We start from the raw sequence: 27,598 nt of genomic DNA, 5'->3' as shown, positions 1-27,598 counted from the left end.
GTGAATATGGTCAAGTACACAATATATTTAGAAATAATATTTGGCTCAGAATGGTAAATCTTGGAATCACTCGAGTCTCTTTCCGCCGTTTTCTCATGTTTTTTCTGATGCTGCGAGATAAGCCCTTGATTAAGGCAGCCATTCGCAAAACATTAATATGAAGGTTTATCATATGCACACATTAATATCTCATCCATTTTTCTGTTTAATATTTGAAATACATGTATAAACTGTTAGAAAGACATTGGGAGGTCTTCATAGCCCTTTGAATGATATTAATGAGCAGAAAATACGCCTCCTGAACCATGCCATTAAATGACGTTCCGTGCCGTCCGACGTACGTTTGTGTGTTCGATGTGAACAGCAATGATACAAAAATCAAACAAAAGTAAATTTTCAATACTATCGTGCTTCATTGACCACCAATTATGACCTTGACATTTGTCCATACAGACCGTGAATATATTGCGAAAACAATTGTCCATTGAATTCAAAAGAAAATGATAGTTCTATGTCTTTGGCGTTGACCCTGTGCCGTTAAACGGGGTTTATGTTTAAACTTTTGTCTACTGAGCTTGTTTCTGTAGTTTTGCATTTAAATATTGTGGGCCTGTGATATGGTGCGACCCTTCTGTTGCATATACATTTAGACTACTGTGACGCGTTCTTGCTTCTATGATATATTAGACGAGTGTGTTTAAACATTGATATTAGCTACAAGTGTACATCATAGTGTTGCTTATTAAATGTTACCTGAGTAAAATGTTGCAGCAGTAATATATAAAAAACCTAACACGTATCATTGCCAGTACGGTCGAAAACGCCTTGTGGGCACTAACGTTTAATAAACGTTAACGTTCAATTGGAGCGTATTGAACGTACGTCAATGTAAGCATCGGTGGTTCAGTGGTAGAATGCTCGCCTGCCACGCGGGCGGCCCGGGTTCGATTCCCGGCCGATGCACATTTTTTAAATGAATGCACTGCCTTGAATGCTATACAATTCTGAAATATTCATCAATATGATGTGAACTATGATGGAATCTCACCATGTACGAGTCAATGTCCGTCTATGCCTGTGTGATTTTTGTTCGTAAAAGCTCAAAAACTCCTTTTAATTATTTAATAAATCCTTCGACAAATTTTCTAGACATCCGGAATATTCGCATAACAAATATTTGACAACATAACTGACGAAACGAACCTTAATGCCAGAGGATAGGGCCCGGAATGATAGGAGTGTTAAATGCACCATCATACTAGACTTACTGGAGATCCTCGTAATGAGCACACGAATAATAATCACAACTATCCGAACCCAATTTCTATGATCTTCTTAAAGTTTTACCTCCCGATCAAACTTTAAGGTATTTGTACTAAAGTATATTTTGTTATATGATTTTTTTCTTGTATTAAGTATGCTTAAACCAATCAATACTATTGTTTACCTTTGTGCCACATTTCAAAAGACAGTAAAAGTGGTACAGTGTTAAACATGTATCTGTCTCCCACTTACCCAAGAACCCCACCTGGGATCAAGAACGTGGTTCTGCAAAGTGTCGAGTTATTAAAGGACAAGCTAACAGAAATAAGTATAACCCATGACCTAGTTTTAAACAATTCACAATGATGACCTTTGTGTTATTAAACTGTAACAAAGTGTTGATCGGTGTGCCGTTAAACTAATTGCGTCATTAAACAAAGCAGTGTTGAGCCTTTCGTCATACTAGGTAACGACCGGTGTTGACCCGTGTGTCATAAATCAAGATTAGTGTTGACCCTTGTGCCACAAAACAAGAATAGGGTTGGCCATTGTGCCACAGAATAAGAATAATGTTGACCTTTGTGTCCTAAAACAAGAACAGAGAGTGTTGACCCCCGTGTCATAGGTCAACCAGTGTTGACCCCCGTGTAATAGATCAAAACAAGTTTTGACCCTTTTGTCATAGTACAAGAACAGAGTTGACACTTGTGACAATAAACAAGACCAGTGCTGACCATTGAGACATTATTTAGGCCATGTCGATGCTCATTTAATTTTGGCATTTAAGGCCATAGTGGTTGCCCTTGTGCCAATAAGAGATGTTCGAACTGAATAAACTAAATATCACGTGTGGTTAGAAATAAATGAAACATTCATGGTTGAATTTATCTACAATATGTTTTCATATAATGTGTTGCAGATCGGATATATAGTTAAATCCACTGCGGCAATAAAATATTTATCAATCACAAACCATTCATCTTCAAACCTATCCATCTGGAAAGAAGCCTGTACTGAAATTATATAAGAATGACATGTGTTAGAAAACAGAGAAAAAGCATGTACCAGCGAGTAGTCACTTCGAATAAGGTTTTATCTGCCCTTTTTGATTAGTGACAGCATGTCATTTCATGAATGCTACAAGAAAAACATCGATATAAAAATTATTAAGGCGCCTTTTAAATGAACCAACATCGCTATCGCACTTTTCGTAACTTTGTTTTGTTGATAGGCATATGCAGATACTATAGTAAGCATAGTGGACAAAATTCTGTATTTCTAACATCCTGCTAGCTTTAATATTACACATTGTTTTTTTTCATCATATTTAGCTAAAGCCACTGATACCACATATGAACGAACCTAAGGTATCAGTTGCTTTAGGTTTATGCTGAAAAACAATGTGTACAACTTTGTGAATTATGGATTCCTCGTGATCCAATAATATTGTGGCACATTTGAGCCAATTTAATCAGTAGAGTGAGAATATGTAGATCGATTAACAAATATATGTGAAACACGCCTTTTTGGCCTTAGATAGCAAAAAGTGTCATTTCTGCACGATATTTCAGTTTAAATAAAGAACAAAAATTCAAACTGCAAAGCATATCTTATTCCGAATGTTTGTTTTCGGATAATTATTGTAAATCGTAAATGTTTTTATTCATTATTTAGGCCCTTTTAAACAAACAAAATAAAGGTTAACCGGGCATTAGTTTAAAACAGTATCGCCAATGGCCAAATATAATGATTACGTTGGAAACCTATAAACAACAGCTCGATATCTACAGAGGGATTTACTTTTTCAAAGCTATTAAACAATTGTCCTGAGATTCGTTACAGAATAAACCTTTTTTGTGCCAATCTGGTGTACAGTCCCTTTAAGATTATCACGATGAACTCCATTTTCTTTTGTGAAACCAAGATAAAGTAAGAACATTGACTAAGGAAATAAGTTATCTAAGCTTGTAACGATTTAGAGCTTTCGAGAAGTTGGTGCAAATAAAAGAAGGGTAAAATGCATTTTGGGGGCAGATATGGTGTCGACCAAAGACCAATGGGGAAGACGTTACTAATGTTGTTAGAACTTGTGTCCAATCCATTTGCTTTTTGTATACTCTATATTATTGTTGTAAATACCGATTATGTTGAAAGAAAAAAGGCAATAAAATATGTTTAAATTAAACCAAAGAGTAAATGTTTCCGTACCTTAAAGTTAGTACTTATTAAACAATTATTTCTTCCCTTTTTGTACCATATCATGCTGATTGAAATCCTTTTAATACATGTTTCAACAGATATATTCCAACACCTTTATGAATAGTTAGGCATTTATATCGGATTGGATTGACCATCAAATATGACCTTAATCTTTAACCGTATGATCCAACTATTTATTGCGAACATAATTACGTATATAACAGAAATAAATGGCTGTGGGCTTGTGTTACGGTGCGACACTTTTTGTTGTATACAACATCTTCAGAATTATTGTTTTACTACGGCGACACGATCATGCACTTGTGATGTATTAGAAGAGTGTTTTGAACATTGTTATGTTGTACCTACTCTTTATAAATATTTGCTTAGTGAAACGTTGTAGAAATGATTTATTTGTAAACTAATATGCATCATTGACAGTACGGTCGACATGAAAACGCCTTGAGGGCACCCGCGTTTTGTGGACGTCACCGTACAATAAAATCGTTTTAGGAAATAGTAAAAACGTTTAGATCTTTATGTAAGCATCGGTGGTTCAGTGGTAGAATGCTCGCCTGCCACGCGGGCGGCCCGGGTTCGATTCCCGGCCGATGCACATTTTATTTTAAATGAATGCACTGCCTTTAATGCTAAACAGTTCTGAAATACGCATCAATATGAAGTGCACTATGATGGAATCTCACTATATACGAGTCAATGTCCGTCTATGCATGTGTGATTTTAGTTCGTAAAAGCTCAAAGACTCCTTTAAATTATTTAATTAAACCTTCGACAAATTTTCTAGACATCCGGAATATTCGCATAATCAAATATTTGACAACATGACAGACGAAACGAACCTTAATGCCAGAGGATAGGGCCCGGAATGATAGGAGTGTTAAATGCACCATCATACTAGTCTTACTGGAGATCCTCGTAATGAGCACACGAATAATAATCACAACTATCCGAACCCAATTTCTATGATCTTCTTAAAGTTTTACCTCCCGATCAAACTTTAAGGTATTTGTACTAAAGTATATTTTGTTATATGATTTTTTTCTTGTATTAAGTATGCTTAAACCAATCAATACTATTGTTTACCTTTGTGCCACATTTCAAAAGACAGTAAAAGTGGTACAGTGTTAAACATGTATCTGTCTCCCACTTACCAAAGAACCCCACCTGGGATCAAGAACGTGGTTCTGAAAAGTGTCGAGTTCTTCAAGGACAAGCTAACAGAAATAAGTATAACCCATGACCTAGTTTTAAACGATTCACAATGATTACCTTTGTGTTATTAATCTGTAACAAAGTGTTGATTGGTGTGCCGTTAAACTAAAGCAAAATGTTAATTATTGCGTCATTCAACAAAACAGTGTTGACCCTTTTGTCATACTAGATAAAGACCGGTGTTGACCCGTGTGTCATAAATCAAGATTAGTGTTGACCTTTGTGCCACATAATAAGAATAATTTTGACCCTTGTGTCATAAAACAAGAACAGAGAGTGTTGACACCCGTGTAATAGTTCAAGACAAGTGTTGACCCTTGTGTAATAGTACAAGAACAGAGTTGACACTTGTGACAATAAACAAGACCAGTGCTGACCATTGAGACATTATTTAGGCCATGTCGATGCTCATTTAATTTTGGCATTTAAGGCCATAGTGGTTGCCCTTGTGCCAATAACGGATGTTCGAACTGAATAAACTAAATATCACGTGTGGTTAGAAATAAATGAAACATTCATGGTTGAATTTATCTACAATATGTTTTCATATAATGTGTTGCAGATCGGATATATAGTTAAATCCACTGCGGCAATAAAATATTTATCAATCACAAACCATTCATCTTCAAACCTATCCATCTGGAAAGAAGCCTGTACTGAAATTATATAAGAATGACATGTGTTAGAAAACAGAGAAAAAGCATGTACCAGCGAGTAGTCACTTCGAATAAGGTTTTATCTGCCCTTTTTGATTAGTGACAGCATGTCATTTCATGAATGGTACAAGAAAAACATCGATTTAAAAATTATTAAGGCGCCTTTTAAATTCACCAACATCGCTATCACAGCTTTCTTTTGTTGATATGCAAATGCAGATACTACGGTATGCCTAGTGGGCGAAAACCTTTATTTCTCACATTCTGCTCGCGCAACTGTAACACATCACTTTTCAGCATAAAGCTAAAGCCACTGATACCACATATGAACAAAGTTAAGGTATCAGTTGCTTTAGGTTTATGCTGAAAAACAATGTGTACAACTTTGTGAATTACGGATGCCTCGTAATCCAATATTATTGTGGCAAATTTGAACCAATTTAATCAGTAGAGTGAGAATATTAAATCAATTAACAAGTATTTGTGAAACACGCCTTTTTGGCCTTAGATTGCAACCAATGTCATTTCTGCACTAGATTTCAGTTTAAATAAAGAACGAACAAAAAATCAAACTTTAAAGCATATCTTATTCCGAATGTTTTTTTTTCGGATAAATATTGTAAATCATAAATGTATATGTTTTCATTTATAATTTTAGGCTCTTTTAAACAAACAAAATAAAGGTTAACTTGGCATTAGTTTGAAACAGTATTGCCAATGGCCTAATATAATGATGAGATTCTTTGTTACGGCGGAGACCTATAATCAACAGCTCGATAGCTACAGACAGATTTACTTTTTCAAAGTTATGCCATTGAAAATCAATGAAACTTGATTCACAAATAATTTACTGGGCTCAAAGAGATCGTTTTTTGTTTTCAAATATTGTAAGTTTTATTCAAACTAGAGCTATCACATATGCAATGATACCCCCGCATTCCGCCTTCACACAGGATTTCTTTTAAAAGATAAAATCATAATCCATATATAATATTCAAGGATAGTAAGTCTTATTTGCCAAAATTGTATATACAGAACAAACCTCTTAGAAAAGAAGGGCTTGACTTAAAAATTACAAGTGTATGATACTATAAAGCAGGATGACTATATGCTACAAAATCTATGCCAGGCACAGGAGCACGTCATTGTGATAATGCGTATCAAGTGAAAGCTCATATACTGTGGCAGAAGTGTTCAGAGCAATTGAGGGCAAGTAATTCAAATACGTGGAAAATGTTCGCTCAACTAATGTCGCTTTGGCAGTAAGTCCGGCTGACCAACACTCCAACAGTAGTAGTATAAAAACAGGGGTTCAGCGGCCATTTTGAAAATAGGAACAATAGAAAATGGCTGCGATAGGGGTCCAGGGGTTCCGCGGCCATATTGGAAAAATATTTCTTTAGACGGCAGATGTTTTTCTCAAAGCCGATATTGGTGGGTGTTATTTCACCAGCTGCTATAACGTTTGAATGACAATTCTTTTTTTCAAAGGGCACTACGGCATTTATATTTTTTTATAGAAATATGGATTTGAGAAGGTATGATTCCAGTAGAACAATGTTTAATTCCTTTTGGGATGAGAGCGGAACTATGCTGTCATGGATAAATGATTTTGAAGCAATTTCCATATACGAGTGGGTACGAGAAAGTCATAGACATATGACTGATTTATTAGGAAGTACCGATTTTCAAACCATAGTTGATGAGTACAATAGTCGTGGTGAATGGTTAGATAAATGTAAATTTATACCATATTTATTAACATTTTCTCAAATTAAGGACATTGAAGACTATATTCCCAGACAATAGTTAAATAGCTATTCAATGTACGTGTATCCATTGAGCAGTGCATACCATGGGTGATCAAAATCTGCAGACTACTTCGTTTGATTCCAAGGACGGAAACATAAGCGGAATTTACGAATCATCAATAACTGAAATTAATAGTTTAGAAAACGAGCTAAGTGTTAGGAACAAAAACCTTCGTTGTCACTTTACAATAATTAAGTGGATTGGGGTTTTAATTTTAGCTACAACTTGCACGGTTCCAGGGGCGCTTATTTTATCACAACCACATTGCCCGTCACACGGAAATGATTATATTGTGGAACCTGACATAAACGGGACAGCGTGTGTTTATATGAAACAGTTTTATTTACAAAACCAACTTTATGCCACTGTGTGTAAACAATTAGGGTATGTTTTTATAGATTTAAGACAGTTTTCAAATGGAACAGCAACTATTATTGGCATCAGCCTAAACCAGTTACAGTGGTTAAATTTGAAAAAAACTATTTCCAATATTGATGCTGCCATAGCTGTGGCTTATAAGTTTTAAGGTGTTATAACTGAAACGTTAATATTAATAAGTATGGCACAAGCGCAGTTACAATTTACAGAAGACACATTAAACTATTTCAAAAACTATGGATTTGAAGATATTCAATGGAAACCTGTCTTACAACAATTACATTGTCAGTTAAAAGGGTGTTTACTCATAGTAAAAATAAAACGTAAAAAACTCTATGTTATAATCAAGAAGAAGACGTCAGCAATTCGCTTAGAGCTAGATCAGTTCTCAACTTTATGTGATTTAAAAGAAAGCGTCTTTTTACTGGCATCATTCCTTCAAGGACAGTGAACGAAGATTGAACAAATTTCTTGGTGCTATTACAGTTGATAAAATAGAGCATAACTGTTTGGAATTTTATGCACCGGATTTAAAACTGTATATCAATAGACTGAACACGTTTGATACATGGTCTTTACAACTTCACCCTAACAAACATATGTTAGCATCTGCCGGATTGTATTATACAGGACGTGGTGACATTGTCGAATGCTTTTCTTGTACTATAAGACTAAGTCATTGGAAGGTTAACGACGATCCCATGCAACAACATAAAAATATTTCACCAAATTGTTTATTTTTGAAAATGATTGGACAAACAAGTTCAAATAATGAATTAAACGGGAGTCCTTGGAAGACATCTCGTCCGTGGTCCACACCGCTATTTTCCTCGCCGGATTTGACATTGTACTGAAACAGAATAATTCAAATATTTGAAAAAAAAAAGCGGGAAGCGATTTGTATAAAAGCGGGAAGTGATCTGTATAAAAGCTGGAAGTGATTTGAATAAAGGCTGTCTGCAAACTTAAGCACAGTCATTTCCCGTAAAGCAGTCGAACCGTACACATTCCAATTATGGCAAGAGCAGGACTAAAACATTTGGACATAGAATCCGTCAACGCTATGGAAAGCAGTGACATATCAACTGTTCCATTAGATCATACATCTCTACCTGGAACTTGTGTCTTGCTGATGAATTCGTACTTCAATTTTATGTACGCACAAGCTATGTTAGCAGTTACAACGACGGTAATAAAAAACAAGTGCTATGGATGTCAAATTGATCACCCGTCACAAACTGAACATGACTGTATCATGATGTATTTGAGAAACGACGATGAGTATTTCATCGACTTTTATTTTGATGAAATGCTGGCCGAAGTAGATGAAGTGAAAATACTTCTATCCTGGGAAGAACTAGTGCATGGACTTAACATTTCAGATGAATTTGTTAGCATGCATAAAAAAGTCATTTCGAGTAAAGATTACTTAGAAGTCATGAAAACTGATCAATGGAAAGAGAACCTAAAGAAAACAATATCCACCATAAAACATATCGAGCAGCGACTATTTTCAACATAGACTGAGAGTTGTGAAATGTTTTTTTTATGTACTCGGATATTGTGTGGTGGAAACGTTCTTGATTCTACATGGATTGTAATTGTCTTAAATCTTATTTACAAAAGTTGATGTTGTCCTTTTTAATTTATGAACCATGTTCATGCAATGTGCGTAATTTTTCTAATTAATGTCTATGTTTTGTGTATAAAATATGTGTTGTGATTTTTACTAGAAACATGTTTATTGAATATACGTATCTGTATGTATTATGTTGTCATTTATCTTGTAAAATGGTTTGTCAATAAACATATAAATATTGGTTTGTCTCTTTTCTTTTTCATAACAAAGTAAAACAACATCATGGATAGCACACGTAAGGAACATATTCTTTCGGAATATTATTTTAATACGAAAAATCCTGGAAGTTACTTAGGTGCTGCCAAGTTATGTCGTATATTGAACAAAACTTATCCAAGAATATTTACTGTGCATTTCATAAAGAAATGGTTAAACAACCAAGACGCCTATGCCATACAACGACAAACAAGACATAAATACAAAACACCAAGTGTTCAAGTTGCAGGTTTAAATGATCAGGCGGACATGGACCTTATGTCAGTTGAAAATATAAGCAAGTATAATGATGGAGTAAAATATTTACATATAATGCCATAAAATAAATGATTCTTATCAAGGCATCTATGAAATAGATCTACTTTTATTGATTCAAACCATTATCTTACATCTAATGGAGGATACATGAAAAGCTAAAACAAAAATGGATAAAGCAAATGAAAATTCATAGATACCTGAAATAGATATTTCCTCATGATATGTTGTCAAGGGTGGAGTGCTGTAGGTTGTAGTGGCATATGTTAAGATTGGCACAGGTAGAGCAGTTATATCATCTAAAACACAAGTATTGAAAAAACAATAACAAATATTGAAAAAATGGTTGTGATATGTTGACCTTTTTTAGATTTCCATTCAGACTTAAAAGCAGCTTATAGTAATTTTGATGATAGCTGAATGCTAACATGAATTGATTTTAAGTCTTGAGTGATTTATGAAAAGCCGAAAAAAGAGCAAAATGAATAATAATTAACACCTGAAATCGGTATTTCTTCCACATCATTATCCATTCTTGGGAGTCGAGTGGTGTGGGTTGCAGAAGCATGAGTTGATAGTTCATCACCGGGCTAAAAATAAATAAGTGGATTCTTGTTTATTTATGTTTTATCAACTTCAATGTTTTTGAACATTTAATATTGATGGTGTCTATATTACACTATGAGAGGAAGTTGGCATAGTAAAAATCAAACAGTATTGATTCAACCAGTGAGAGCATTGAAAATGTCTGGAACGTCATAGGTGACTGCATTCAAGCATGTGACTATTAGCATTTATAGCGATACTTTTTATTGAGGGCATTAGTTATGATATTACATATATAAAAACACTCGCTGTTCATTGATACTTACAGGACATGTAAGTGACTTCCCGTCCGGCTGGATGATTGTCAATGCCCTATTCCCCACTATATCTTCACATGCTAGAAATCCTCCTTTAGATTGAATCGTTGATAGACTTGGCATGTTTACAACATCGATCACGGACCCCGCTTCAAACCCTGTCATCAACACAACTCTTCCAGCATCTCTATTGCTGAACGTATAGTGTCCAACACCTTTGCCTTCGCACATTAGGCTATTAAAAGCCTGAGAACACACATCTTTGTCATTATAATGATTTCCTACGACGCTTGACCAAAGCAAACAAAGAACCAACACCGACATTTTTGCATATTGCGGGAACTTGCGCGCGAACTTGCGCATGCATTTATTTACCTCAAAGAAAATAACAGAAAAGAAAAAAACATACATAAAACCCGGCTCAGCGTATCAATGCCAATGAATGTCATATCATTTCGTATATTTTTGTTATGCGAATATCGTTTTATTACTTTAAAGCGCATCTTTATAATGCACTTTAAAAACGTTTGTTTTTGTTGTTGTGTAGTTATGTTATAAAGCGATATTTGGTGTTCAGGAGCAGGTGTATGGGATATAAAATGACTTGATGCTTAAAAAATCAAAAACCGAAATAAAAGGCTTAAGATGATTTTGAAAACGAGTCACGCCAAATTAAAATAAAGCATTTGAGCAGATATTTTAAGTTTACCAATCATCAACAAGAATTGGACGACTATACAATTATATGATATTCTATTAACCAATCAACAAGTTAGTTGCTGGTGTGGGAGAACCCCTCTCTATCCCACCTAAATTGAGGACGCTATAAATAGAGAGTGTAACATGTTGTTTTCACCGTGCTTGTTTAACTTTCAAAAGAACACACCAAAACATGAGCTTCACCATAAAAAGAAGCGGAAGTGGCCATGTGGCAAAAGCAGATTCTAGGATTGGAACGAAGAAATTACTTTGCATAACCCCATTTTTGGGTGAAACATTCATTCACATTCATGATATTACAAAGAATAAAAAAATATCATTTAGCTTTGAAGAATATGTGATATTCTGGGATATGAGAGAGGAGGTGGAGCGGATCCACACGCTCCTCCACGAGAGGGTAAGTCTTTATACTTCGCTTATTCAAGTTTCAACATTAAAATATATATTCTTACGTTATACATATGATCGCGTTTATACTCTTTGTACTCATATATTAAACACTTGTTACAGACACCACCACCGCCACCGATGAGCACAGCTCAAGCAGTAAGTCTTTTTACTTCGCTTATTCAAGTTTCAACATTAAAATATATATTCTTATGTTATACATATGATCGCGTTTATACTCGTTGTACTAATATATTAAACACTTGTTACAGACACCACCACCACCACCGCCGATGAGCGCAGCTCAAGCGGTAAGTCTTTATACTTCACTTATTCAAGTTTCAACATTAAAATATATATTCTTATGTTATACATATGATCGCGTTTATACTCGTTGTACTAATATATTAAACACTTGTTACAGACACCACCACCGCCGCCGATGAGCGCAGCTCAAGCGGTAAGGTTTAATTTTCATATTTTGTTACTTCAGTTTGGAATTGATATTTACAAAGGATTCACATTAATCCAAAATTCAAAATGAAGATGGTGATTTAAAAATGTGAATACTTTGTTTTAGGAAACCCTCGCAACCACAGAATGGACCGAAGTTGTAAGTTTTAATTCTCATAATAACAAAGGATTAACATTAAACATAAATTGAAATGAAGATGGTGATATTTTAATGTTTTGTTAGTGTTTTTAAATGTGAATCCTTTGTTTTAGGAAACCCTTGCAGCAGCTGAATTCCTCATGGGGGAGGAGTTGTATTTTGCAGTTCCCGTAAGGATTTTTATATATAATAACAATTATTAACACATTTTATTTCTCTTTTTCATATTTATTGTAAATACATATAAATATTTAATTTCATGTTTTTTTATACATACATTTGTAGCGTAAACACTAAAACTAAACCATATTGAAAAAAGTCACGTAAAAGCAAATCATCATCAAATGTATAATGTTTGAAGATAATACTCGGCAATGTTTTGGTTTCAGGTGAATTTGCCGCAATAAAAAGTGACACCTTCGCCGCTGCCGCCGATATTTAAATGTTGTAAATAATTAGAAAATAAACATGTCAATGTTTGAAAAACGTCTTCACCTATTGCTTCTTACAGAGGAGGATGGAATTCATCTATATGCGTTTACTGTATTTTATAATGACCGTAGGCATAGGAATGGATCCCGTCCTCTAAAAGAAATCTCTTATCATCGAAACTAGACAATCCAACCTTATTTATTTTTTCTAGATAAATTTCATGGTTGTGGCTGCGAAATGAATGCATTCTTGAAAACAATTTAGTAGATTCAAATAATACATTTTTATAATGTTGCATTCTAAACTCTTTTTCAACAACCACTTTTGATATTCCCTTTGCTCTCTTCTCAGTGGAATTATTGCATTTGAATGCATACATTTTCGATCGAAGCCCACACACTTCAGAGATACATTTTTCATTTGTCTCACTCTTCATCTTTCCCATTACCTTTTTGTTTTTATTGCTATATAAAAAATGATCTTTAGGGAAATCTGAAGTGTCAAACAAATGTGAATGTGCATACATATCTTGGAATAAGTCTTCAGTTTCAACATTAATCAGAAAAGAATCAGTATCAGTTAGTTGCAAATGAACTTTATTAGCATATTGCTTTTTTAAGTGATTATAATAAAAATCATACATTGTATGCTTTGACAAATCTAACACAGTCATTCCGATATAAATTGGTTTGTTCAGTTTCACACTCAAACGATTTAATTCAACACCAACGAGATCTTCGGAGAAAATGCGATGCATCTTGTATGTTGACTTTGCAGACATTTTTTTCAACCTTTTACTCGTGTGCACCAATTCGACATTTCTGTGTTTCCTCAAATTCTCCATGGTTTTTCCTGAAGAAAAAAAGTTTTGATTAAAAACAGGTGTGTAACTTTTTTCACATTTGAAAATTAATATATAAAAGCACGTAAGTCGTATTTAATATTTAGGGGAAGTAACTCAACCATTTGCTATAAATTTAATTAATGGTTGTGTTTAACCTTTAAAATAATTTGTTTGTTGTAAAATTAACTAAGTAATGGAAAAGTAATGGATAAATTGGTAAGTCTAAATGTGAATTATATTTACCAAACACTGAATTATTCATCAGCTTGAAGAAGTTCTTCTCAAACGTTGATTTTGCATTTTGTCTCATTGCTGTGTTGAATTCTACGTAAGGTTTCATAAAATCTTCTTGTTGAAATCCAAGCACACGATGTATTTTTTTCAATTTCAGACCAAGTTGAAGGTACAATTGCAAGTTTCGATAATGTAAAACATATTTGTGTTTGTCTTCAAGAGTGGTAAGTAATTTTTCTATTTTAGCTCTGGGTGGAAATTTATCTGAAGTGTTGTGAAGTTTTTTCCAAACGTTTTGTGCATAAGGTGATAACTTTTCATTTGGAATAAACTCTCTTTCGGGGGCCAAGGGATAGTCATTATGACTATCATGTAATTGGAGTGGATATTCTAAATCTACTTCTAAAATGTATCCTTTAGATGAGTCCTCTGACACCTTTTGAACATTAAATGATTCAATTTCATCATTAGTCAAAAATGTAAACATACCTGTTGGTAATTTTTGTGACATGCTATAACCATACAAATTATTAACATCATAATAGGCTAAAAATGATTTTTTCTTAGATGCATCATAACTTTCTAGATACGGGTTGTTCGCCTTAAAATATCTGTTAGAAATTTGACTGATTCCACCACGAATACCCTTTTCAATGAACAAAATTTTGTCTATATCTGTCAATAATTCCAACGTTACCCCTGTCTTTTTTAGCATTGCCGACCAACTTAAACCAGGACTTGTATAAAAATGGCATGGATCAAGATCATAGCATTGTTGGGACATATTCCGAAATTCTTCGAAAACATCAGCCAGCAATAACACATCAGTTTTAAGGTAAATATCATGATATTCCCCCAATGACTTTAGATTACATGTTTGAAAAACATGTTTTGCATGCTCATATTCTTGGTCAGAAATTGTAGTATTCTTTATAATCGAGTAAAATGCTTCTTTTGGAGGAAATTGAGTTTCTTTAAATTTTTCCCAATTATTCATATAATCATAGGGATATACCCCTTTTCTAAGTAAAAGCTCTGTATTATTTTTTATTTCACTTTGAAAGTGTTTAAACAATGTCAAACCTTTTTGAACTAAATTTGCAACAAGCGTTTCTAATGACGAGGGTAAAAAAGCAAAGGAATCAATAAAACGAAGATTTCCAAGACTGAAACTGATATATTTCTCAATGGTTTGTGGGATGCATTTTATTTTCTTACCTTTAAAAGAACCAAGGCTTTGACATAGTAAATGACTATCAAATTTTTTTAAGTTATGGAAGATGACTGGGATAAAATTGACTTGTTTACATTGTAAATTACAATTGGTGTGAGCTGCACCTATATAGTTTCCTGATGTATGATCATGATGTCTCACTTTTATACTGTTGTTTGTGAAATACTTTTGACATAAACAACATTTATCAGCTCCATTGAAAGACTTTTCTTCATGGTTAGAAAGATTTAATGGTTTGATAGTTTGAAGATGTTGGTATATTTCATTACTTTCTTTTAAAAGACATTCTATTAGTTTTCTGGATGCATCGAGGCCTCTGTATGTCACTGTTTCTTTGGTGAAATTCGGGTCTGTGGAAACTATTTTATAAGCAAAAGAGCAGGGTTCCAACAGTTGAACTTTATTCGTAGATCCTTTTGAATTGTCATTTAAAGGCTTGTTTAAAGTTTCAAAATCTGCATAAATGACATATGGAACATGTAATGTTTTTTCAAAGTCTCTAAATTCAAGAAAACAGTTTTTAATGGTTGGTAATTCAATTTTTTGCTCACCATGAACTTGACAATAGGGTAGATGTTCTTCAAGTGCTGATTCTTTAACAAAGCCATGTAAACAATAATGACAATAAAAGTAACCACTTTTGCTCTTTCTTTGAGCATCTAAGAACTTATTTAAGTTTTGAATGAGAACATAGTGGCTTTTGTTTTTTAAATGCAAAAGCAATAGATTAATTTTGTGTTGTCTTCCCTGCTGCTTTGTTATGCGAAAGGGTAAAATTTCATTGTCCTCAAAAGTAAACACATTAATTGATATTGAAGAATTTTGTTTTTCAAACTTATTGATTTGATTCACAGAAACAGGATAATTTATTCCCTCCATGTTTAATTCATGTTCAAAAGGTTCATAACTACTTACCAGAGGAGAATCAGAAGGATGCATAAATGCTAAGATGCTCCAAATAAAACACTTTTCATCCAAATTTCTTATATTTAAAAGACTGCGAGAACACCTTAAAGATTTAGGTAATTCAATATAGCTAGATCCTCGTAGAGGAGAATAAGTAACAGTATGGATAGTTATATGAATAACTTTTTTGAGTATCCACCCAGAGCTTTCTCTAACATATTTTTCAAAACTTTCAAACATTTTTTGAAAACTTTCAATTATATCCTGTTCTTCAAAAGTTGATAGGTTCAAAGTTCTATATGTCGTGCTTCGAAAGTAAGGATTGGATGATTGCTGTCCTTCCGGAGTATCTTTAATCAATTCTACTTGTATTGTTAAATACCATTTTATGGCATTGTTTTGTAATTGTGCTTTAAGAATATCTTGAACTTTCGTTTTTTCATTTGCAAAGAAAGTCAGCATGTCAAACTGCTCATGTTGATTCGGTTGAATAGTAAAATCTTGTACATTTTTATCAATAGCATGTGCATAGTCATGCTCAATTGTTGCTTTGGAAGGATTATTAGTCATCGATTGTGTAGAGTTTAAAGAAGGCATCGCTCTAGTAGAGTTGCTGTGTTTAGGTGGGAGTCTTTCTGCTGATGAACTCTTTGCATATTCATGGTCATATGTTTTGTTTACAGGGCTGCTTGGACTCTGAGCATAGTTGTGATCAAACGTTGGTTGTAGTGGTGTGGATTGTGTTGCCGCTAGCGAAGATGTCTCTGAAGGTGTCTCCGAGTCGTCTGCATTTATGTTCTTTGCTGAAATGGTAGGTATGCTAGTATTTGTTAATTTAGCTTTTCCTCTACCTTTTTGATCATGTTGTTTCATATGTTTATTTAAATAATCCTTCTGTCTGAATTTTTTATTACAAAACTGACAGTTGAAGAATGTTTTGTGCGATAATGTATGTTCAGTCAGTGTTCTGTTGTTAACAAATGTTTTTGAGCAAACACTACATTGAAATGTTGTTTTTAACTTTTTTTTATGTTCAATGTCTTCCATGGCATCTAATTTTCTTTTCAATAATTTAATTTGTTCCCGTAAGATCATATTTTCTGCTTTAAGCACATCTTTTCCTTGAGGCTCAGGGTTAAGGTCCGCCATGTCTGAATGCTAACTCAAAACTGAATTCTAACTCAAAACTGAAACTAGTACCAATAACATCTGCTAAGTTCCACCTGCATGAAATTTGAATATCAATACAGATCATAAATGATCCAGTTGAGCTTTTGTTCTTTTCTTTTTAAAGGCAATATTTTTTTGGAGGCATTGTTTTTCTTCCTGATATCTTTTTGATTAAAGTCTTTTTTTCTAGAAGCATTTTTTATTTTCACAACTGGTAGTAATTCCCTCTTTATATGTATTGATTTCCCTCCAATTGGAAATGCGTTTTCAAAGTGATTTGTTGGTTGTTTTATAAAGAGTTTTTTTGTAGGAACTAGTTCTGAGTGATTTTTTAATTCAGTTTTTATAGTGTTATGACTTTCTTCTTCCAATGATATTTTCCCGCCTTTTTGATTCACATCAATTTCCAATGGAGAATCACGCCTGTTATCCTTTTCTTTGAATTTCGATATTAAATGTTCATACTTTGATTTGGAAACCAACACTAATTCTTGAGCCATGTCCTGCACGGGTTTAATAGTAAAATTATTTGTTTAAAATATTTTAATAGAAGCGCTTTCCTTTTTCTTCGAGATAATCCTTTTGACACAACTTTGCGTATGATATTCTTATATCGTTTTAAAGTCTTTTAAACAGGATTTGAAAGTGCTAATGTCCCCATTAGAGTATTATAAATTATCTCAATAACTGCATCCATCTGTGATTTTGTTATATTTTTTAAAAGTATTTTTTGCTGTTTTTTCTCTGTGTTTAACAGAAAATTTAAAAAGTTTTTTTCTTTTTTCATTTTATCACTCATATTTTTCTTTCACAGGACGAAACACAATCAATGTCTGAGAAGGGAATATGTCAGTACGAAGTTTATAAAGCTGGTTTGAGTGAGGACTCACATCAACAAGTAAATAACTATATTTATTCCTTACTGCTTTCTTATATGCATCCATAAAATATTTGCTGTCACCTGCAAACATTTGCCTTGCTAATGTTTGAATCTGTAGTTGATCTCTTTGATTATTAAACAGTATGAAATAATGACTGTTTAAACTGATGGTGCGAAAATACTTACCACCAGAAAATAGATTTTGAACAACATAAAACACTGAATAATCTTTATGATGACTATAAATGGTAAACAAGTTCACTATATCCACACTTTCCGAAGCCTTTTGTGCTAAATCATCTAAAACTAAAATTTTAAAACCTTGCTCGAGAGACCACATATCCATATCTTCTTTTGTTGGTAGACCCTCAAAAAAAATAATATTCTCCACTGCTGTTTTCATTTCTTCATATAAAGGTTGATATGTAGAATAGCAGTAAATGATCCTTTTTGGTATTTTCATAAACATCTGCTGTGCATAATTAAAGAGTTTCAAAAGAAATGTTGACTTTCCACTACCACTGGCCCCTGCAACAATACATGTGGCTGGGCATTCAAATTTAATTAGAGCATCTGTCATGATGTATGTCCAGAGAAGTCAAATGCAGAAATGGTATTCATAAAAACAACACCAAAAATATATTCGCACAACTTTTATTCACCATGTACATTTACATGTTTATTTATATGTTACATTCGTTTTATAAATGGTTTACATGTTTGGTTATTAACACAAGTATTTTGTATACATTCTACAAAAACATTGCTAACACTATTATATACAAACGAGTCATTGTACTCATGAACATTTGAAAACATATTTACAATATTGTGAAAGGATACTCCATTAAGTCTTTGCAATAAGAAATACAAACAATACATCCCACACACATTACTATATAAACTTTGCAATTGCTTCGAATTAGAAAGAATTGATGGAAATTTGGATGCATACAGAGGAAAAAAGTCATTATAGTAATTGATAGGTTTTCCATAACTATCAAAATATTCTACAGTAGTTGAGTCAGGAAAGTAAAAACTACACCAATGCATCCCATCCTTTGAATACACATCTGTATTGCTAATAAATCCGCAAGGAAAATATGAGCTAATTGGCAGCTGATCAGCAGCAAAAACACCTAATGTTGATTTTTTTAGCAATGAACTACAATCTATGCAGCACTGAATTTGCGATGTGTTCATTCTGTAATAATATCCCTTTGGGAGTTAATTTGGAAAAATCCTGGTGATTTACTGTAAACTATACAACTTGTTGTATCTGTTAAAGCAGTTCTAAACTGAACTTCTAATCGTATATGTCCTGTTTTCACTAAGGATAAAAACGTGTCATCATCTGAAAAGTTTGGTTCTAACTGAAATGAAAATAAGGTAGATGTATTTTCAAAGTCTTCTCTATTAATATTAATTCCTGCATCTTTATTCCATATACCATTTGCAATAAACAAGTTTGAATAAGCTCGTATGAAACTTTGTCCTTCTGTTTTATCAAAACTCATTTTTAATGGATTTCCCCACATTGGTACCCCATCAACATACAAACATATGCTTTGAATGTTACAGTTTAGGAAATGAAATGGATTTGATTTATAATCCCCGGATATAGCATTTGATTTAACAAAGCTTACAACTACTCTGTTAGGTTTTTGTCCCTGAAATAAATTATCCCATGTAAACATTGTACTTCCAGAGGTGATAGTTTGTGAACGACAATCTGATCTTTCGAATGGGTACTTGGCTGATGCTGTCTTCAACATCTCTGAATGAGCCACGATGAGTGCAGGATTAACTCTTACTTTTCGAGCGAGTAAGTAAACATCTGAAAATTGTATTTTATAGTTTGGAGATTCATCCCCGGCTGATAAACAGAATGCTGGGGAACTACGATATAACTTCAATTTAACATCAACTTGATTCAGAAGATAGAGTTTAATTGTAAATAAGCTGTGATATATAGGACCTTGAAGTTCCAATGTTTTAGACCCTGTGATATATTTGGATCTCACATACAGACCTGTATTACTCCCAGAGGGATCACAGTCTTCTGGGTGGTCATTATCATCTTTAATAAAAAGTTGAGTTGTAAGCTGAGATTCACATGCATCACGTCCACTATGCAATAATGTGTGAATCATTGCAGTATATGGATTATAATTGGATGAAATAATGGTTTTGTTTTGTAATGAAACTTTAACACTTGAAAATAAGGCCTGTAAAAATAAGTTTACAGGACCGACTTTTTCACTAGTTATATCACTGCCATCCGGATTTGTCACTTTCAGTTTTATGCATAACTGTGTCCCTCTAAGATCAAGATAGTCCATTGAATTCTGTCCACTAATTTGAAACTCAATAGGTGTGTCATCTGACACTTGTGATAAGGGTCGAATTTCTTGAAAATAGACATCATTTACAGCAACCTGAGTAGGTGGTAAATCAAACAACAACAACTCATCTGGAACACCCTCAGAAAATCCATCTTGAGTGAAATATGACATATTAGCCAGCAAATATATCCCACGTTGTAATCGGTTTTCTTGATTTTTTGCTCACTAGTTTTCTTGACTGTTTATTCACTTTTCGGTTAGCTGTTTGCACTTTCTTTACGGTTTTTTTTTAAACTTTTTATTCACTTTTCTGTTAATTTTCTGTACTTTCTCCACCTTGTTTTTTCTGTTTTTAATAGTTTTGTTAGCTTTTTTTGGTTTTAAATGCCTCTGGTTTTGAACTTTTGATTTTGTCACTGTTTGAAGATTTTGCGAATTATGAAGGAGTGATGTCACTTTATCAGTATTTATACCATCTCGTTTCAGCTCACTTTTGGCTTGATCTACAGTCTGTTCAGCTGGTGAAACCGCTTTGATGGAAACACTTCCAGGTTCTTCAATTAACTTTGATGGTATGGAAAGTCCTTTCCCAACTTGATTACGTTTTGTTTTAAAAAAATGTATCCATTTTTGTGGATTTGGAACATATAAATTAGCTTTATTCATAATTAGCGTAAAATGGATATCGTTTAAAGTGGAGTGTGAGATGCACAGGTGAACTTAGAAATGAAGCAAAATCACCATTCATGGTTTTTATAGCAAATTCAAGTTCTTGAAATTCACATTTTTTCAAAGGTAAATAAAATGGAGAATCAAATACGTGTCTCCAACTTTTATTTTCGTTTTTTTCTATTCGTCTTAGCAATGCATGCTCACTGCCATTGACAATACTTTCCTTACAAACATTAGAATAAATAAAAAGGGTGTCTTTCAAAAATTTGCTAGATATTTTACTTTGTAAACTGATTTCCATCAAAGCCACTTTCCAATATCCATCAAAACTAAGTGGTAAATTGAGCTGCACTTTAAAGTTGAAAGGTGTATTATCTTTAAAAACTTGAGAACTTTCATCATCTCTAATGAACACATAACGTTCCATGTTACTTTTCCTGAACCTGGTCAGCTTCAATCCAACTATCAAATGTTTTTGGAAACCCCTCCCATCGTATCAAGTATTGTAGTTTTCCTTTCACTTTTCTCTTTTTCAAATTTTTTTCAATATACCATAGACTTTCTTCACTTTTATTAACCGGAATCATTTCTTCTTCACGAACATAACCTGTAATTGGTTTATCATTTAAATCAATTATTTTATAAAAGGGTATAGCTTGTTTAAAGAGTCTGCTTTTAATTCTAAATACTTCAGTTGTATATTGTTGTTGGTATGCACGTCGAAATGGATGTTTTATGTAACTTAAACGAATTAAATCACCAATTTTAAATTTAAAACGAGGAGGGGTTTTTGAAAACGTTTTCTGTTTCATATACAGTTGACTCCAAACTTGTGTCTCATTCTGTTTTGATATACCTGTGGGTGCTAATCCATTAAGACTACGGTGAGGGGAATTGTTGTAATTGTTAACAATCTCTTCAAGATGATCGATATATCTATAATTTCGTTGGTGTCTCAACATTCTAAATATCATATTACGCAGAGTACGAATGACCCGTTCTGCATAGTTAGCCTTTGATGAGCTTTGTGTGTTAAACAAGTATATTCCTTGATTTTTCATAAACTTTTTTACATCATGATTGATGAACTCTGAACCTTTATCAGTTCTTACTTTTGTAAAATGACGCACTTTAAGTACATCTTTTATAGCACTCAATACTTTCGAAGATGTTTTGTTTAAAAGTGGCTGAACAATGAGAAAACGTGAAAAAATATCAATCACAATCAGTAAATATTTTACTCCATCATTATACTTGCTTATATTTTCAACTGACATAAGGTCCATGTCCGCCTGATCATTTAAACCTGCAACTTGAACACTTGGTGTTTTGTATTTATGTCTTGTTTGTCGTTGTATGGCATAGGCGTCTTGGTTGTTTAACCATTTCTTTATGAAATGCACAGTAAATATTCTTGGATAAGTTTTGTTCAATATACGACATAACTTGGCAGCACCTAAGTAACTTCCAGGATTTTTCGTATTAAAATAATATTCCGAAAGAATATGTTCCTTACGTGTGCTATCCATGATGTTGTTTTACTTTGTTATGAAAAAGAAAAGAGACAAACCAATATTTATATGTTTATTGACAAACCATTTTACAAGATAAATGACAACATAATACATACAGATACGTATATTCAATAAACATGTTTCTAGTAAAAATCACAACACATATTTTATACACAAAACATAGACATTAATTAGAAAAATTACGCACATTGCATGAACATGGTTCATAAATTAAAAAGGACAGCATCAACTTTTGTAAATAAGATTTAAGACAATTACAATCCATGTAGAATCAAGAACGTTTCCACCACACAATATCCGAGTACATTAGAAAAACATTTCACAACTCTCAGTCTATGTTGAAAATAGTCGCTGCTCGATATGTTTTATGGTGGACATTGTTTTCTTTAGGTTCTCTTTCCATTGATCAGTTTTCATGACTTCTAAGTAATCTTTACTCGAAATGACTTTTTTATGCATGCTAACAAATTCATCTGAAATGTTAAGTCCATGCACTAGTTCTTCCCAGGATAGAAGTATTTTCACTTCATCTACTTCGGCCAGCATTTCATCAAAATAAAAGTCGATGAAATACTCATCGTCGTTTCTCAAATACATCATGATACAGTCATGTTCAGTTTGTGACGGGTGATCAATTTGACATCCATAGCACTTGTTTTTTATTACCGTCGTTGTAACTGCTAACATAGCTTGTGCGTACATAAAATTGAAGTACGAATTCATCAGCAAGACACAAGTTCCAGGTAGAGATGTATGATCTAATGGAACAGTTGATATGTCACTGCTTTCCATAGCGTTGACGGATTCTATGTCCAAATGTTTTAGTCCTGCTCTTGCCATAATTGGAATGTGTACGGTTCGACTGCTTTACGGGAAATGACTGTGCTTAAGTTTGCAGACAGCCTTTATTCAAATCACTTCCAGCTTTTATACAGATCACTTCCCGCTTTTATACAAATCGCTTCCCGCTTTTTTTTTTCAAATATTTGAATTATTCTGTTTCAGTACAATGTCAAATCCGGCGAGGAAAATAGCGGTGTGGACCACGGACGAGATGTCTTCCAAGGACTCCCGTTTAATTCATTATTTGAACTTGTTTGTCCAATCATTTTCAAAAATAAACAATTTGGTGAAATATTTTTATGTTGTTGCATGGGATCGTCGTTAACCTTCCAATGACTTAGTCTTATAGTACAAGAAAAGCATTCGACAATGTCACCACGTCCTGTATAATACAATCCGGCAGATGCTAACATATGTTTGTTAGGGTGAAGTTGTAAAGACCATGTATCAAACGTGTTCAGTCTATTGATATACAGTTTTAAATCCGGTGCATAAAATTCCAAACAGTTATGCTCCATTTTATCAACTGTAATAGCACCAAGAAATTTGTTCAATCTTCGTTCACTGTCCTTGAAGGAATGATGCCAGTAAAAAGACGCTTTCTTTTAAATCACATAAAGTTGAGAACTGATCTAGCTCTAAGCGAATTGCTGACGTCTTCTTCTTGATTATAACATAGAGTTTTTTACGTTTTATTTTTACTATGAGTAAACACCCTTTTAACTGACAATGTAATTGTTGTAAGACAGGTTTCCATTGAATATCTTCAAATCCATAGTTTTTGAAATAGTTTAATGTGTCTTCTGTAAATTGTAACTGCGCTTGTGCCATACTTATTAATATTAACGTTTCAGTTATAACATCTTAAAACTTATAAGCCACAGCTATGGCAGCATCAATATTGGAAATAGTTTTTTTCAAATTTAACCACTGTAACTGGTTTAGGCTGATGCCAATAATAGTTGCTGTTCCATTTGAAAACTGTCTTAAATCCATAAAAACATACCCTAATTGTTTACACACAGTGGCATAAAGTTGGTTTTGTAAATAAAACTGTTTCATATAAACACACGCTGTCCCGTTTATGTCAGGTTCCACAATATAATCATTTCCGTGTGACGGGCAATGTGGTTGTGATAAAATAAGCGCCCCTGGAACCGTGCAAGTTGTAGCTAAAATTAAAACCCCAATCCACTTAATTATTGTAAAGTGACAACGAAGGTTTTTGTTCCTAACACTTAGCTCGTTTTCTAAACTATTAATTTCAGTTATTGATGATTCGTAAATTCCGCTTATGTTTCCGTCCTTGGAATCAAACGAAGTAGTCTGCAGATTTTAATCACCCATGGTATGCACTGCTCAATGGATACACGTACATTGAATAGCTATTTAACTATTGTCTGGGAATATAGTCTTCAATGTCCTTAATTTGAGAAAATGTTAATAAATATGGTATAAATTTACATTTATCTAACCATTCACCACGACTATTGTACTCATCAACTATGGTTTGAAAATCGGTACTTCCTAATAAATCAGTCATATGTCTATGACTTTCTCGTACCCACTCGTATATGGAAATTGCTTCAAAATCATTTATCCATGACAGCATAGTTCCGCTCTCATCCCAAAAGGAATTAAACATTGTTCTACTGGAATCATACCTTCTCAAATCCATATTTCTATAAAAAAATATAAATGCCGTAGTGCCCTTTGAAAAAAAGAATTGTCATTCAAACGTTATAGCAGCTGGTGAAATAACACCCACCAATATCGGCTTTGAGAAAAACATCTGCCGTCTAAAGAAATATTTTTCCAATATGGCCGCGGAACCCCTGGACCCCTATCGCAGCCATTTTCTATTGTTCCTATTTTCAAAATGGCCGCTGAACCCCTGTTTTTATACTACTTCCAACGGTATGGTAAACCCAATATCACATCTTGAAACACTGTTATGGGAATGGTGAGACCGGAAGAAAGACGTCCACATCTACTCGGTTGGTACCCTTAATTTATAGACATGTTATATTCCCATCTTGTTGCTTATGTTTAGCGCCCGAGGTAGCATGATTTGTTGACATGTAACAGTATCATTTGTGTTCATAGGAGCTGTATAGTAAAAGTCATGCGCCGATAAATGCAGGTAGCATTTGTGGCATGCATCCAAATTCATTAATATATGGTATACTCCTTATATGGCTACCTATCCTACATTTGAAAATTAAAACAACTAAGTGCATAATTTGAAGTCGTTGGGTCTTGCATTGAATAAAATTAAAAAATTGTTGGAATAAATCAAATTAGCCAATGGAATTGAGACAGTGTCTTTGTTTGTTTTGATTTTATCATGGTCTACATGATCATATTGGTTGCATTTTGACTTAAGACCGCCGTCACGACTTAAACATGTATTTCAATGACATAGTGACATGATATAGAAGTGCCCGCAAATCCTAGCAAAATTAAGATTTGAGAAGACGTGAAGACAAAAATGAGATAAAACAGATCCGTGTGCGATACCCTAGTTCTTCGTGAGGAGACCTCTTTATTTTTTTAACGTGTTCGGTGTACCGCTTCGCGGGTTACAACTTTCCTGGGTTTAACAAGTACTGAGTACATCATTTTCCAGTACTCCCAATTAAATGCTACGCGTTAGGCGAAGGAGCGACTGGTTCCATATGGAAATGTGTTTCGAAGTTTAGACAGTTATCATCTTTATCATTCTCATACGCAATTTTGTCATATTTAATTTCAAAGAGTTAACGAATCATCACCCACTTTTAACCTGACCAAGTTATTTCAAAAATATAAGGTACATTATAAAAGAATTAACGTTAAGTTCACTTCATTTGTTTTGGTATAATTTGGGTAACGTTTACAGTCCTTAAAGTGTTTGGATTTAAAATGGAATACATTGAAGATAGTCTCGATCAACTTATATTTCTTTAGTTAAGCAACGATAAAGTCAGCAAATTGGCTAAGGAAATAAGCTACAAATAAACCGCTAGTAACGGTTTAAGCCATTAAACATTAATTTTCGAACGGAAATATAAAAATCTACGATCTGATTTTTTTGTCAGCAATCTTTTATCATTGGTTTGCAGATATTTACGCCAAAATTTGCTCTTTCAAAGACAAAAATTAAAAAAAGTTGTATAAATGGTATATTTGAGAGAGTGCAGATTTAAGAGCTTTCGCGAAGTTTGTGCAAGATACAAAAAGGGTAAAAATGTTGTTGCTTTTGTTTGCTTGTGTTTTTTGTGTGTTTTTTCGGAGGGGGGGGGGATAAGGTGTTGACCAAAAAATAAATGCTTTCGTCTCTTATATTAAGTTTTTAACAATGATTCTTCCAATTTTGAAGCATATATTGCTGATTGAAATTATTTTGATACATGTATTAAGCAATATATTCCTGAAACTCGATCAATACTTAGGTAATTATGTCGGGTTGCATTGACCATCAATTATTATCTTAACCGCTTAACCTTGTGATCCATCGATTTATTGCGAGCACAATTACGTATTTAACGGAAATGAATGGATGTGGGCCTGTGATATCATGGTGCGACACTTTTTTGTTGTATGCAACATGTTCAGAATTATTTTTAAACTACGGCGACGCCATCATGCACGTTTGATGTAATAGAAAAGCGTTTTGAACATTGTTATTGACTACATCGTACAGCCTCTTTATAAATGCCTGCTTAGTGAAACGTTGTAGAATTAATTTGTAATTAAACTAACACGCATCATTGACATATGGTCGACATGAAAACGCCTTGAGGGCACATGCGTTTGATGGACGTCAACGTACAATACGATCGTTTTTATTAAACCGTTAAAACGTTTGCATGTTTCTGTACGCATCGGTGGTTCAGTGGTAGAATGCTCGCCTGCCACGCGGGCGGCCCGGGTTCGATTCCCGGCCGATGCACATTTTTTAAATGAATGCACTGCCTTTAATGCTATACAATTCTGAAATACTCATCAATATGATGTGCACTATGATGAAACCTCACCATGTACGAGTCAATGTCCGTCTATGCCTGTGTTATTTTAGTTCGTAAAGCTCAAAAACTCCTTTAAATTATTTAATAAAACCTTCGACAAATTTTCTAGACATCCGGAATATTCGCATAACAAATATTTGACAACATAACTGACGAAACGAACCTTAATGCCAGAGGATAGAGCCCGGAATTATAGGAGTGTTAAATGCATTATCATACAAAAGTAACTGGAGGAGCACACGAATAAAAATCACAACTA

The 27,598-nt window shown here is 33.7% G+C and overlaps 2 long non-coding RNA genes and 3 other non-coding genes across 5 annotated transcripts; all 5 read left to right on the top strand.

The window, feature by feature from the left end:
- The first annotated feature begins 892 nt into the window (after positions 1-892).
- Positions 893-963, top strand: Trnag-gcc (transfer RNA glycine (anticodon GCC)). Its single transcript has one exon. It is a non-coding gene; the product is annotated as a tRNA-Gly (tRNA).
- A 3,044-nt stretch (positions 964-4,007) lies between these two features.
- Positions 4,008-4,078, top strand: Trnag-gcc (transfer RNA glycine (anticodon GCC)). Its single transcript has one exon. It is a non-coding gene; the product is annotated as a tRNA-Gly (tRNA).
- A 7,666-nt stretch (positions 4,079-11,744) lies between these two features.
- LOC128240293 (uncharacterized) lies at positions 11,745-12,238 on the top strand. Its single transcript, XR_008262112.1, has 4 exons — positions 11,745-11,780; positions 11,894-11,932; positions 12,046-12,081; positions 12,202-12,238. It is a non-coding gene; the product is annotated as an uncharacterized LOC128240293 (long non-coding RNA).
- Positions 12,239-13,683: 1,445 nt separating this feature from the next.
- LOC128240292 (uncharacterized) lies at positions 13,684-23,643 on the top strand. The gene is made up of 8 exons (XR_008262111.1): positions 13,684-13,726; positions 13,902-13,968; positions 14,457-14,579; positions 16,568-16,695; positions 17,869-17,952; positions 19,643-19,759; positions 20,766-20,851; positions 23,492-23,643. It is a non-coding gene; the product is annotated as an uncharacterized LOC128240292 (long non-coding RNA).
- Positions 23,644-27,192: 3,549 nt separating this feature from the next.
- On the top strand, positions 27,193-27,263 carry Trnag-gcc (transfer RNA glycine (anticodon GCC)). The gene has a single exon. It is a non-coding gene; the product is annotated as a tRNA-Gly (tRNA).
- Positions 27,264-27,598: the final 335 nt, after the last annotated feature.

This window comes from Mya arenaria, chromosome 7, assembly GCF_026914265.1.
Source record: "Mya arenaria isolate MELC-2E11 chromosome 7, ASM2691426v1".
Lineage (NCBI taxonomy): Eukaryota > Metazoa > Mollusca > Bivalvia > Myida > Myidae > Mya > Mya arenaria.
The sequence above is the reverse complement of the archived record's forward strand: the minus strand, read 5'-3'. Positions and strand labels throughout refer to the sequence as shown.